This window comes from Geospiza fortis, unplaced genomic scaffold (assembly GCF_000277835.1).
Source record: "Geospiza fortis unplaced genomic scaffold, GeoFor_1.0 scaffold275, whole genome shotgun sequence".
In the NCBI taxonomy this organism is placed as follows: Eukaryota; Metazoa; Chordata; class Aves; order Passeriformes; family Thraupidae; genus Geospiza; species Geospiza fortis.
In genome coordinates, this window is record NW_005054341.1 from 1,825,726 (window position 1) to 1,840,079 (window position 14,354).

Consider the following 14,354-nt stretch of genomic DNA (forward strand, 5'->3'; position numbering starts at 1 on the left):
CCTCTAGATTTAGAAAATAAAGAAAAATGTCAGAAATAGAAATCAACAATTAATAAACTTCTAATTGCAACAATCAGAAGAGGAATGTAAAGAGAGAACCACTGAGAGAAGCTGCTTTACAAAGAGTTTTGAGGGGTTTTCTTCTCCTGAAATTCTAAATTTCAAAAATGGTAGTGGATAAAACAGAACACAGAAAAACAAAACAACCTTTTTAGAATTTTTTTCCTTATTTCCTTTTTTTTTTTTCTTTTCCTGGAGAAGAAAGGCTCTGTTTCTTTGCTAGACAAAGACTCTTTCATTGCTTGGATCCTGAAGTGTTAAGCTAGTTGCTTATGCTGCTACCTATTCACACTGTCAAGAATGGCCTAAAATAAATCCAGTGTAAACAGGTTCCACAGATCCTCATGGTTGGACTTGCTACACGTGTAGGACAGAGCCAGAGCCTTGAGGTGGGTCTGCCTCCACCTTCTCTTCTGAGCAGCTCTCCAGGATTCAAAAAGTCAAATTTGACTTCAACTAATGGAAAAATGATTGTGTCATAGCAAAAGGGAAAAACCCACAAGGCACCACATCTCGCTAACTCAAAGCCCATCCATTCTTTCCTGTTTCCTCAGCAGAACATCCAAAAGACCTTGTTCTACATTGCAACAAGCCCAACTCCAAAGGGTTTGGACAGCAGAAATAATGACACAGGTTTAAGAAGGTAAAAAATCCTTCCTGCTCTTTGATTAACTGGGCTTCTTGATGGAGTTAAGTGCAAACAGCTGCCTGGACTTCAACTGAAAAGCCTAAATCTAAACACTCCGTGTTTACATAACCCAAACTTCTAATCAGGCAGCTGGATAATCCACCCATTTAAAGTATCCCTAAGAGTTTCAGGGAAATGTGATTTTCTTACAGCTAAGCCAATCAACAACCACTTTAAAAAACTCCAGCTACCAAGTTACTACTTTGGAACAGAAGTCTCAGTGGGACGGGGTCATGACCCCACAGTGAATCACAAAGCAATTTTGGTGGGATCCTTTCCCCTTTCTTTTTCTATTTTTCCTTTTTTTTTTTTCCTTTGAGAATTACAAATCTGAATTTCTAATTTCCTCTGCATTCAGATGCTGCAAGGTAATAAATGAGAGGAGGAGAAAAGCATACAGCAGTGCTTACACACATGCTGGCATCTGCTCACAGGGCCTTAATCAAAAATCTCGTGAAATCCACGTTACATCCATCCAGAAACATGGAACTTGGGAAAGGCAAAGTACAATCACCAGCCAAGAGCCCATCATTTTTCCAGGGAAAAAAGGGAAGGAGAAGCAGGACTTAGGAATGAGAAGCTTTCACAGAAGAAAACAGTAAGGTATTTACAGGACCACTTACAGGATTCAATTTTCCTTAAACTGACAGACACTTCAGTCAGGACTCTGAGTTTAGGGCCCCATCCCTTCCCATCTCACCTCACAGTAGTGTTTTGCCACCATAACTCATTCTAAGGTCAGGCTCTCAGTCTTGTTTTTATGTTTGAATGAAATATTTTCATCTTATTGCAGTTTACTTACCAGATATCACATGGTTTGTCTTTCTTTTCCTAACTCTGTAAAGACCCTGTGCTAAATCACATCCAGTCACACCTGTTAGAGGAGGAGAGGCTGAATACAAATATTTTCCTTGGCCAATTCAATGAAATTTTAAGTGTCCCCAAAAGAGGTGATGCTTCTTGGGTTATAAAGAGAACCCGGGGTTTTGATCCTGATCTACAGGATGGTCCTGGGGTTTTCTTGATACTTCTGCACCTCCACATCCCCACCTGGGAAAGGTAGATGGTGTTGGTGTTTTTACAGCCAAGACCGTAAGCAAAGCTGTATTTTAAAGTTGCATTTTAAAACTAGTGAAATACGTTGAAAACAAGAAAAACATGTAACTATTTCCAAGCAGGAAGGGATCCTTTAGGAACATATGGTAATAAAATAAAAGGACATGCTTTTACACTGATAAAATCTGGCCACAGAGGAAATAAACTTTATTCAGCATTTCTTCATTTTGCCAAGACCCCAAGTAGAGCAACAGATGCAGCACTGGAGATCCAACACTGGAGAAACAACACTACATAACCCCCTTTCAGATAACATGCTAAATATTTTAATTCCTAGCCAAAGAGGTTGAAAATTTCAGGATTTGATACAAAAATTATGTCCTTTACTTTCCTCATCAGAAGCCACATGTCCTACCTGCTCTGGTTCTTATCTCTGCCCGGTTCCTATGGGGACTAGATGGCAAATCAGCTTTTCCCCAGCTGAACTGCACACCCTGCTCCTACCTGCATCCCTAGAAATTTCCTATGCCTTCTTTAGGAGTCTGTAGCTCCTTTCATCTTTCCAGCTTCTTTTCCACTCCTGTGGCTGATCACCACAGAAAGCAGAAAGTCTCAAAAAAAAGAGTAGCAGAATCCAGCAGTAACCCCGCAAGAGATGAAGAGGCAAGTGATAGGAAATTGGAAGATTATTTATAAAACACCAAAATAACTTCAGTTTCCTCCAGTTCTAATCCTCTTTTTCATCTTAAAGACAAGACCACCTCTATTTGGATTTTTTTGAGCTGTGTTTAAGGTTCCCTTTAATTAATCTTAAAATGTGGGAGGGGGATGGTTGGAGAGCTCTGAGCTGCAGAAACAGAGGCAGTTTATATTGTCCTCTGTGTGGACAGCCAAAATAATAGAAGTGTTATAATTCAAATAACTATGTCATAAAAAATAGATAGTTGTGGAGTATTTGCTATTGAAGAATCAGCTATGCCCATAATTCTCTCATAATTTTGAGAATTAAAATAAGATAAAACAAGTTTCAAGTGAACTATCCTTTTTACACACACATGTTTACAGTCTCCATTTTCTGTGTCTTGTTGATAAGAAGATGCAAATAACTTTTTCAGCAACAGATCTACCAAATCAGACTCTTGTAGCCCCACACTTAGATCACAAGGCACTCCTGGTGGTAAAAATCCTTTTTCAGTGTCTTGACACAGTTGGACTCACTCACAAGCTGAACCCACCAGTAAGTGAGAACCTGTATGTGAGAATCTGTCTCACAAAGCCAATTAAAAATGGATTTTAGCTGTGCCAACCTTGGACAACGCAAGTCCAAGTTCCTCTTCCCTTGGCTGGTCACCTTGTTACAGAGACAGGCTGCAATATCTGGTGCAATGTTGCTGTGATATCTGACCCACACACAGACTTGGTCTAGACTGGAGACACCAGTGTGAGAGGCCACAGCAATGGCTCTGTCTGCAGAAAACCAGGGGCAGAATTTCTGGTTGTCTTAAGACAGAAGCTTTCCAGCTCAGCTCTGTGAGCTCAAACACAGTCCTGTTGTGTGCTCACAGCTGCCTCAGCTCCAGCTAAATCCAGTTGTTCTTCCACAGTCCCAAATCCTATTTAAGTTGCCTGCGTGTCCTGCATTCACACCAGCGTGCAAAGAGCCCTCAGGCAGGGGCAGGGAGCAGAAGCAGATCCTATCTGCTCACTGACTCCCTGTGGCACCATCCACAGGGAAAATGCAAATGCCTTCATTCCATAGGGGTTTCTAAGTGAATTTATTTGAAGCCTGAAAGTGATAAAGGGTAGTTATTCTGCAGAGTTTATGATTTTCCATAGTAAACAACTACATAATCAACATCTCCTTATCTTGTTCAAAAATTAGCTTTTGAAAAATAAAAACAGGAGGAACCACAATTAAATATACAAAGCTCAGAATTTTTTTTTAACAAGGTCTGCTTAGAGAAACCAGAAGGCCATTTTTAAAGAGAATAACATAATTTTATAGAATTGCAAGCCTCTGTACTAAATGTTTGCCTAAGCTTCTGTGTAGCTGAAAATGGTTATGAAGAACAACCTCACAAACACAGAACCACAAGGCCAAGATTAGGCACATCTTGCTGATAGTTTCAGTGGGTGTCCCATAGTACTTCTGGGGGCTACATAATGTATTCTGACCCAGGCCCTCTAAAAACAATTAAGTGTGTCAAGCCACAGCTACTGAAAAAAAACCTTAACAACCAACAACTAAAACAAAAAATCTAAGGCAGAATTTTTAGACTAAACAAAAATACCACCAAAATATTTCACTCACACACATCCACGACGGATGGAGTATCCCAAGCAAATGGTAACTATAGGAAAATAAAATAAAACTAGAAGCTACTTGATGTGCATAAAACAGGTTTTCACAAAAGAGGAGAAAATAGGTTTCTCACAGGGATTCCAAGTTAAGCTATCTACTATCCTGAAGGAGAACTAGCTACTGTCTGTCATCGGTGCACTACTAACAGTTTATTACTCTGCTGACATCTCCATCTAGAAAATACTGGTAAATTGTCTCAGGCTGAGAGGCAACAGCCAGGGAGAAGGACTTGCTGTGATGTGGTGGTGGCAAGCAGGATTTTTTAGACATCTCCACTTACTTTGTGATAAAATGCTTCCAAGATGGTGTCACCTCCCTCCAGACGGCCCTGCTTTTCTTAGCGCCTGATACGGCATCAGTGACTTCTGTGAGTCGGGGCTAATCTCAGGATATGTCACATCTGTAGCAGCAGGAACAGCTGAGCAACACTTGTCCAGGCATAATTGAGCCTCAAGATTGCAGAGCAGTGTGTGATTAATTGGCTGAAGGATTCCTGATAAAGGCAAAGAGGATAATGACCTGCCTGGGTCAATGGGAGGTGCTCTGCTTATCTGGAAGCATAACAGGCATTAAGAGAAACGCTCCTGATCAAGGTCACAGGGAACAGTGACAGATTCTGTGTGAGTGTGAATTTGAGGCATTTCAAAATCACATTCCACAGATGTGCACCAGGGAAGTGTGCTTAGGAAGAGTATTTTAATGCCTTTTATGGTTCTGATTCCACAATTATTATTCCCAAAAGTATTGCCAGGAAAAGACTCACTGAAGAGCTTTGCAAGTACTTCCATGTCAGCTTGGAAAAGGTAAGACTAAACTAAGAGGATTCTTGCTTGATTTTTCATGTGGATATTCCAGCTTGTTCCAAGGTCCTCTGGAACAACTCTGGGCAACAGCTGAGGTAGCACACGTGTGACTCTTGGTTTAGGAACTACTTCAGCTCTCTAGGCCTGCTCAGCTAAGCTGGAAAGAGCAGGCATCACTTCTAATCCCCACTCCTGGCTTCCCAGCAACCACAACAACCTCCTTGGTGCACTCTCAGGGAAGGGAAGGCTTGGACATTTCTCAGGATGGACTCGTAGAACAAGTGCTGAGTGTCCCTCACAGACCCGTGCTTCAGCCCACCAGGATGTTTTATACAATTACATCTTGTCCAGCAAAGCTGCAGCAAAAAGCTACTTTAAATATCAACTGAGTAAGTTCAGGTACCAAAGCAATGCCAAACACTCATTTAAAATAAAAAAGGCTGCATGAAACAAAAGATATCCTTTTATGACACACCAGCAGCCTGTTCTGCCATGCAGAATGATTCCGTGTCTTATGGACTCTGCGTTTTCCGGGACACATCACCCTCAACAACCTAAGCAAATTTGGCTGCTCAGATGGAATTGCAGGGGGGTCACATTTGGCTGATCTAGCACCCCTCCTCAGCATTTGTTTCCTCAAACAGCTCTCCCTCTTTCCTGGGTTGATAAGAATTTCACCTCCATCAAACAGGGTTTTTTTTGTCCTAAACTCTAAATATCTATGAAAGAGATTCTACGGGAACGGAGCTCTTTACACTCCATGACTGCACTCCAGCTGCCTCTGGTCTAATGATGTTTTTTTCATCTGCCACACAGATTTTCATACACTGAGGTTACTGCTCAATTACATGTTGCTTGTGGAAAATTGAGAGGATGGCAGTTTACTGGAAATAAGTGTGAGGTAGAGTCTTACAGGGAGGGAAGTCACTCTTTGAAGCTTCGATCAGCACTGGTTTATATAGGCCACACAAGAGAAGGTGTGGTGGGTCACCAGCTGACAGATGCTCAGAAGAAATCAAAAGTTGTGCTGGTTTTGGCGCAAATACAAATGGGCAAAGCATCAACTAGAACAGGATTTTAGCCTTAATGGAAAGTTTTCCACTTCAAACAACCACAACAAGTAGGAAAAAGATCTTAAAAGTTATTCAGGACCAAAATAGTCATGAACAGCAACAATGTTGAGTTTGCAACCTACAGCATTTTCACACTTTTTCTATGCCCTCTCTGGGCAAAAGCGCCCATTCCAGTGAGTGGATTGTACACTGCCTCAGCCCAGGCAAATGAGAGTTCCCAGTTCCACACAGTTATCCCATCCCTTTCCAGGCCCATCTGCAGCATGTATCTTCTGAGCCAACTGGAAATGCCCAGGTTGCCATGAGCAATCCATAGCCTCACCCCAAGAGAAAAAACAGAATTCAAAGTGGGCAGCCCTTGAGCAACGGCACAAGCACTGCCCATATGCAGGGAGAAAGGATTTGGCTACTTCCCATTTCAAAGAAGATTTATGGCTGATCATCATACAATTATGCTGGGTAAGGGTTATTAATCTTTCCAAACCCACTTCACATTGGTGACTAATTCAAACTTGGTGCATAAATCACACTGCACTAAAGCATTACATTTTCCCTCCTCTTTGGCTGTAATTCTGAATCCTTGAGGGTGTTCTTTTACAAACCCCTAAGCTATTTATGTGACTCCAAATGTGCTGAACTGAACTCTAATTTATAATCTCACTTCTTGGTCATGCAGCACTTTCCCCTTCCTCAGCACCTGGCTTTCAAGTGTCCTGCTTTGCAGTGCCCAGCCCTCCAAGGGGTTCTCAATAATAGAGCTCAAGTCCAGCTCTAAAAGCAGCTCCTGTTAGTGCTACCGAGCACTCCAGAGCCCCCACATCCTACTGAACGCAGAGATTAACTAAGGGAGTTTGCATGGCGGGATGCACACGGAAAAACACAGCAATATTTCTGAGCTTCGTCCTCATGCAAAGAGTTTGGCTGTATTAAAAATGCAGTTATAGAGGGCATTTGTCTTCATGCTCTGGGGAGTGAAGTGTCCTCTGACATACAGTGTACTGAAGTGAAATTCTCCTCCTTCCCCCTTAGACATGGCTGTTCCCTTTAACACTGAAACAATCACACAAGGAGAATGCTGCTCCCTGCATGTGTAGAACAGGAGTTTCATGTTTTCAGAATTAAGCTTTCCCACGAAGCCATGCAGATTGCTATTTTAACTCAGATCAACCTGTGCCTGAACTCTGCTGCCATGTGTGGTTCTTCCAGCAGCAGTCAACTGCCACACTCAACTCATAGAACTCAACATTTGGCTCCCTGTTAGGAGGCTGGCATTTATCATAAATACACAAGTTCTTCAGCTTCCTCTAGATCAGTGCTTGGGGTTTTTACCTCAGAGTACTGTTACAGTTCACCACTCTGATCTACACATAGGCTACAGTCATTGATCAATTCAGCCTATGACAAATTAATTCAAGGATTTTATATCACAGAAAAATATTCCACAGGCCCTGTCTACTATTAAAAATCTGTACACTTGATTTTCTTTTATGGTATTTGTCATGCCTTTGGTTCTATCTGAGCTTTGCTATTAGACCAAAAGGACACAAATATAAAATATTTTCTCCATACACTACAATCTTTCCAAGTCTTGTCCTAGACTTAGACAAATCTAAGTGAGTTAAAATACAGCCACAGAAGCAACTCCTGGGTGTAACACAAAGGGAAAAACCAGAATGACAGCTATTTCCAGCAATTTCCATCCAGGCAATGGCATCTACAGTTCTCTTATTTTCTACAGTAGAAAGACAAAGCCTGCCCAGTGTTCGAGAACTGGGAAGCCACCTGTACTGGGACAAGGGACATGTTGGTGTTCCGAACACTTAGAATGAGGAGCATTCAGGGAAGGTCTGGCTTTAGAGGCTCACTGTTATCTGTGGATAAGTATCTCCCAAAGCAAATCAATGTAATCATTCCTACTTCAATTGTCCAAGGTCATCTAGCAAAGAATGAATATTAATCCTCTGAAAGCACAAGATGTGCTCTCTACCCTAAAGACAGTAATGTTCTCTTCAGAAAGATGTAAATTTGGGATTCACAGTATGAATCTAAATCTAACTTTCTAAGATACAGGAAAATAAAATAAGAGCAATTATAAATGCAAATTCAATAAGTTGCAACTTATCTGGACTGGCTTTTAAGGCATGTGCCTTGAGATTTGCAGTGCAGAAATAACATTGCTCTGACATCACAAGTATGCACTTCTGTGCATTGAGAAAATCCTGCTGTTTATTTGGAACTTTTGAAGTCTAGTATCAATATAGCTTCTTAGTCCCCAGAGTGTCCTCAAGGTCTGAGAAGTGTATTTTTAACTTCCATGCTTACTGACATTCCATTCAGGCTGTTTGGCTGTTCTCCCCATCGGGGCTCCATCAGCCATCGCTCTGATTTCGGCACCACGGTGCTTATTTGCTTTACCCTTTCCTACATGCCTGCGCGAAGAAGGGTGGCCGGCTCTGGTGATGAATTCACCCTCACAGAACAGGGATAACCTAGGAGCTGAAGCTCCTTGAGGGCACACTTCTATCAGTGCAATCAGCACAAACCGAGCACATGCTCGGTTCAGGCAGCGCTGCTGCTCGGGGTGGTTGTACCCACCGTGTTTACATCCCTCACTGTCTGCTCCCTGTAACACCCACGGGCTGCCCCTGATCCCCTTCCCCCTCACTGCCAGGATTCAGCCACGCTCAGGGCTCATCCTGAAGCACAGCCACCACCATGGAAGTGGCACAAGGGAAAAAGCCCATGGGGGGACAGCATGAAGCAGTAGCTCAGTGCCAGCTGAACGCTGGCATCCACACATTGCACCCCCCTCAGAGACATGATCCCACATAGCCCCGAAAGCACAAAGGCTGTTTGATTCCACTCTAAACAATTTTAGCTGTGCTCAGACAACAGGCTCATTTAAAAGCTTCAATAATTCCTTTAAAAAAACCCTTTGCATCTGTGACATTTTTGCTGTATTTTTCAAATCATGTTACCAAAAAAGGAAACAAAAAAATTAATCAAGGAGTTTGTTAGTTGGAAAAGCCAGTAGTTTTTAGCATGAATTCAGAATATTTTAGAAAGCTCGTTATAAAACAGGGTGATGAAGGAAGAAGACTTACGGCTCTTCATTCTGGATTTATACTAATGATGGATTTCCAGGGTGCCATTAGGGAAGCGCAGGTTGTGTATATCTAAGAAAATGTCACCACTCGTGTTAATAAGGCAAAGAAGATTCAGGATTTGCAGGGCCTGGCATTTTATGCCACCATCAGAACCAGAAATGCAAGCAAGAAATAGCAGTCCTCAGAGATAGCACTGCTCAAGTATGGAAACGTACCAGACACAAGTAGGACCTGGTCTTGGGAGGGGTGGCTAAGTAAGAACAGACATGGTTTGGAGTTCAGCACTGTCCAAGTCATTGCACATTGTCCTTACAGAGCAAAATGGAAAGGAGAAAATTGAGCTGGACACACCAACCTAGTTGGCAGGAGCACAGGAATTCTATTTTTTTAGCTGCCATAAAGACCTACTGAAACAAGAGCTTCCCAAATCTCTGCAGGTATGTCTGTGACTTTTCCATCAACAGTAGCCTGCTGCTTAGGGAAGCAGAGCATTAGGCTTTCTTTAAAGGAGCCTTAAAAGCCTCTCTGTTCACTTTCAACTATTCATCACAGTCATTTGAAGTTCTCTTTTGCACCCCTCCTTCTTCTTACTCACATCTGGTGCTGCATGTACCATGCTGCAACCATAAATAATGAAGGAATGATATGGAGATACTGGATGCTCTGTTCCAGTGTCCTCATGGCCAACCTTCCAATAAAGTCCTTACATTTTCACTACAATAAACACATAAGAGAAGGGGTGGAGAGACAGTGCTCCCCATTCTAGAATGCAGCTTTTAAATTGCACTTCATTAGCAGGGTCAGCAAACATATAGGCTGAAAAATAAACTGCATATTTGAAAAAGAGGATTTTCTCCCTCAGTGAGTACATGTGCATTGAAAACTCCAGACAGAATAGACAAGAATTAGCAGAAGCATTTCAGGAAGGGCTGATCTCTGCCAATAGCTGGGTCTCCTGGCAAAATCTGGCATTTGCATCTCCTACATGCCAGAGACTGAAGTGAGAGAAGGCTGCTTTTAATTGCCTTTGTTTCAGATGTATAGCATGACAGAATGTTGTCCCAACACGACTTGTTAGGAGGTTACACGGATCATGTCAGATCTCTGCACTGGGTGAGCATTTCTGTAGCCATGTGACATTCTCTCTCTGTGCAAGCAGATCCTATTCCATGATTGATTTGACTGATAATGGAAATGGAGGGAAAACTGCAACCAGTTTTGTAATTTTTCCAAGTAACAACTGAAACTTCCCTGACAGCACTAGGCCTGTTACCTTCCATTTCCATCTTCACCAGAAGCTTCTCACTGCTGCTGTAGAGGTTTCTCTAGAGAAGCCTTTTTAAGTGGAGACTTGAAAAAAATGGGGTTTGGACAGTGATCATTAAATGATTCTTTAAATGCAGGATAAAGGATTATGGCACTTCCAGGCTAGGCAAACTATGCCAAGTATGAGCATTTCAAACTCTAGAACAGAGCTGTGAAAACTATGCTGACCTTTCAAAACTCTAATCCCACACACTTATGGTGAAAGAATCTCCAGAGGATAATACATTAGGGACTACCTTCTTTGTGAAGCTATTTCTGGTTTATCACTATTATACACTCATTCTGGGTGTTTTCTGAAGATGTCTTTGAGTTCCATTGACTTTAGGAAAAGTTCCACTGTAGTATTTATGTATTTGTGAGAACTGACCACAGGAACAAAGTTCCAGTTCTACAATCCACAACCTCATACAAACCAGGTCTTGGACACAACTTTAAAGAAATTAATCTCAAGAGCTTTATTTCACCCTAGGTGAAATAATGGGAAATCTTTTTAATTGTCTCAATGAACATTAGGCCCTTACCTTACCTTTCTTGAGTGCTCATCTTTATTTCTCAGTCTTGTCTCACTAAATATTCATTATGAAAAATTAATTGCATCCACATATAGCAAGTTGCCTGTGCAAATGGAATACATGAAAGTCCACAAAAAGGCAGCAGTAGTGTAAAGCAGTAAGGTATTTGGAATGACTCCTGGCAACAAGGCACTCAGAGGTTAAACTGGACTGCAGTGAAAGAAATCCCTGCTGAAGGGTTCATTTATTTACACTCCCATTAGAGGAGCCTACAAAGACATACATCAACAGAAACAAACCATTTTAGTACGTCCATTGAGCGAACATCCATCAGTGAACACGATCTGTGCCAGCATGTCTTAAGAGTGACAAGATATTATTATTGTAGTGCCAGAGGAGGAGGGGGCAGGGCACAGAACAAAAGGGAGTGCTGATCCCTGCCTTAACAATGAGCCCCTATTCTCTTGCACTGCACCTGAGCTCCGAGGCTTCAAACCCAACAACCTTCTTCCATTGGCCACTAACAGCTCCTCTGTGGTTTGCCTCACAACTCCCCTGTTTCCTTCAAAGGAGCCTTCCCCTCATGGCATCTCTGACTACTGTATCACCTCTGCTAAATAAATGACATCACCTCACTCATCAGCCACACGCAGCTTTGCTCCTTCCCACTGTTTGAACTCACTGTTTATTTTGTTAAGCACCTAACCCTCTATTAATCCTCCAGACAGCACAAAGGATCCATTTGCCAGAGACAGCGATTAGAGCTGTGAGCACTGAGGCTTCCTGAGAAATACCTGTTTCCCTCAAATAACCTGAAAGAAAAAACTCAGCAAGCAGGACAAACTGCTGGTGGAAAGGGAGAAAAATGAGAGCTACCAAACTCCAGATGGTGGATGTCTTGCCTTCTTCAGTGACCAGTGCAGAAACACACCCAGCATCTACAGTACCAAACTCATGTGCCTTTGACACTTGGTTGCTCCTGATCAACTGTGCCTCCCTTCTTCAAATCTTACGAGTGCAGAAATGTGTAAACTACTTAATGGAAATATTTTTGTAGTTATTTCCTTTATTATTTTTTTCCTTTGCCCAGAATTTATATTTGGAGACCAACAGCATCTTAAAATTTGAAATATTTCAACCAGCTCCATTTCTGAAACATCATCAGTACCTTACCATCGACCTTACCGTTGTTCCAGGTTTTGCAGGTTTTTCTTCCAACAGCACCAAACATCTGAATTTTGAAATTTGAGCATTTTGAAAAATGAGCATTTTAAGAGAGTATGAACAAGGATTTGAACTTTCATAATTATTTTGGTTAGTCATGTAAAGGTAACAGGCAGCCTTTGGAGACACAAACTCATATAGAAAGGGTCAGTAACTGGAGGGCTGTCAGATTTAGCTCCTTTGAAAACCAAGATAAGTGACAATATACAAACAATACTGAGTGGCATAGCATGGCTGAGTCATTCTCTGGTTTATCAAATGAGAGAAAATTAGGTACCAAACAGGTTGTATAAGCACCACGGGCAATAACTAAAGCTGGAGGAAGGCCAGGCTACATTAGTAGCTGCCATTTGATCTCCTTCAAGATCCCTGAACAGCCAATGCCTGATGAAGTCAGCGGAGAGGCTCCTGCCCATCCCAAGAGGTGGTGCAGACCTCAGTCCAGCAGCACACTGGGAAGCAGGCTGTGCTGATACTGCCCAGAACCACAGCCCAAGGCTGATCAGTGGAATTGGTCCTCTTGAATACTTTTCAGCCTCTGAAATTAATGGGATAGTTCAAGGAATAATGCACCACAGAACCTGAATATTTATGGCAAATCCACCACAGTGATTTCTAATGTACTGTGATCCAAGAATTCTGAATAAAACATCAAGAACTCCACGAGAGATTTTCAACTGATATAAATCAGCTGTTCCCCCTTTCAAAGCTATGGAGCTGCAGCAATTTACAACTAACAAAACCACAGCTTACCATTTTCAAAATTAAAATAATTTTTGCAGTATTTACAGCTAAGAGCGGACCCAGATCCTTGCTTTTATTTTCTTATTATAAAATAGTTCATTTCTTGTATAATAATAGATCATTTTGAGCCACAAAGTACAAGGGTTTTTAACTTATCACTAAAATTAGGCATTGCAAGACCTTATTTAGATTCCCATTGGTTTCTTGTAAGTTGCACTGCTTATACATTAGCAACTTCTTTAAGAAGGCCCCAGAGGAAATGAAGAATGTATTAGGTATGAAAATGTATACACAGGAATAATATAAAACACACATTTTCTTATTTTCTAAACCCTTTTGGAACTGATGCTCTTAATATCACACAGAAACAAATGCATATACGTGTGTGTGTGTGTAATATATATGTAGGTACACAGTTTTATCTATCCATATGTATTGTTCTAGTAACAGTCACCCTTTCATGGGGCTCATCAGTCACAGGTTTTACTCACCTGATGGGCAATTTGCCATCGGGCTGTCCCATCTGTCAGCACACCTTATCTGCCTTTCTTCAGATCCATACTTACAAGTAAGGGAAGGTTGGATATCTGTCTCCTCCTAAGCACAATAAAATTAAAGCTGTAATTAGCAGCCTGCCCTGGACACCAAGTTACATTCCACACTGCACAGAGGGCCTTGGGCAGGGGTGGCAGGTCCCTTGAGACAATGTAGGTGCCCAAAGGAGAAAGTCAGGCCTGATGTGTGCAAACAAATACCAGCTGATCTTGTTCTTCTTCAGGAAGCTGAATTATAGACAGGAGCTCATGCTTGGATAGAACTGAGATTCCCACAAGACATCTGGGTGGAAGAAATTAGGTTTCAGAAAAAGAACCCACAGTGATTATCTGACTATTGAGGCCTTTTTAAGTAAAAATTATCAATAGACATAAACCAATCAAAATATCATTACCTTTTTGAAAGAGAGGAGTTCAATAATCTGCAAAAACAATGCAGGAATTCATTACAAATCCTTCAGATATTGTTAGTTCAGTGCTGCACTCAGGCGCGCTCTGGGGCGGGGCTGCTGGAGCAACCCCTGCCTCCCCTCACAGCTTCGAAGAGCCCCCTCCTCTCCTCACCGCTTCGGAGAGGAGCTCCCAGCCTCTCCCCACGCTCTTCAGAGGGCTCCCTCTTCTTTTCACAGCTTCAGGGAACCCCTTCTCCTTCACAGCTCCGGCAGCCCCGTCCTCCCCTCACAGCCGGGGCCGTGCCCTCACGGGAAGAGGCCCGGCCGCGCCCGTTCTCTCCCTCACTGTGATGGCTGACAGGTCCTTCCCTCACAGCCGGGGCCATGCCCGTTCTTCCCCACACAATTCAGGCAGCCCCGTCCTTCCCTCACAGCCGGGGCCATGCCCGTTCT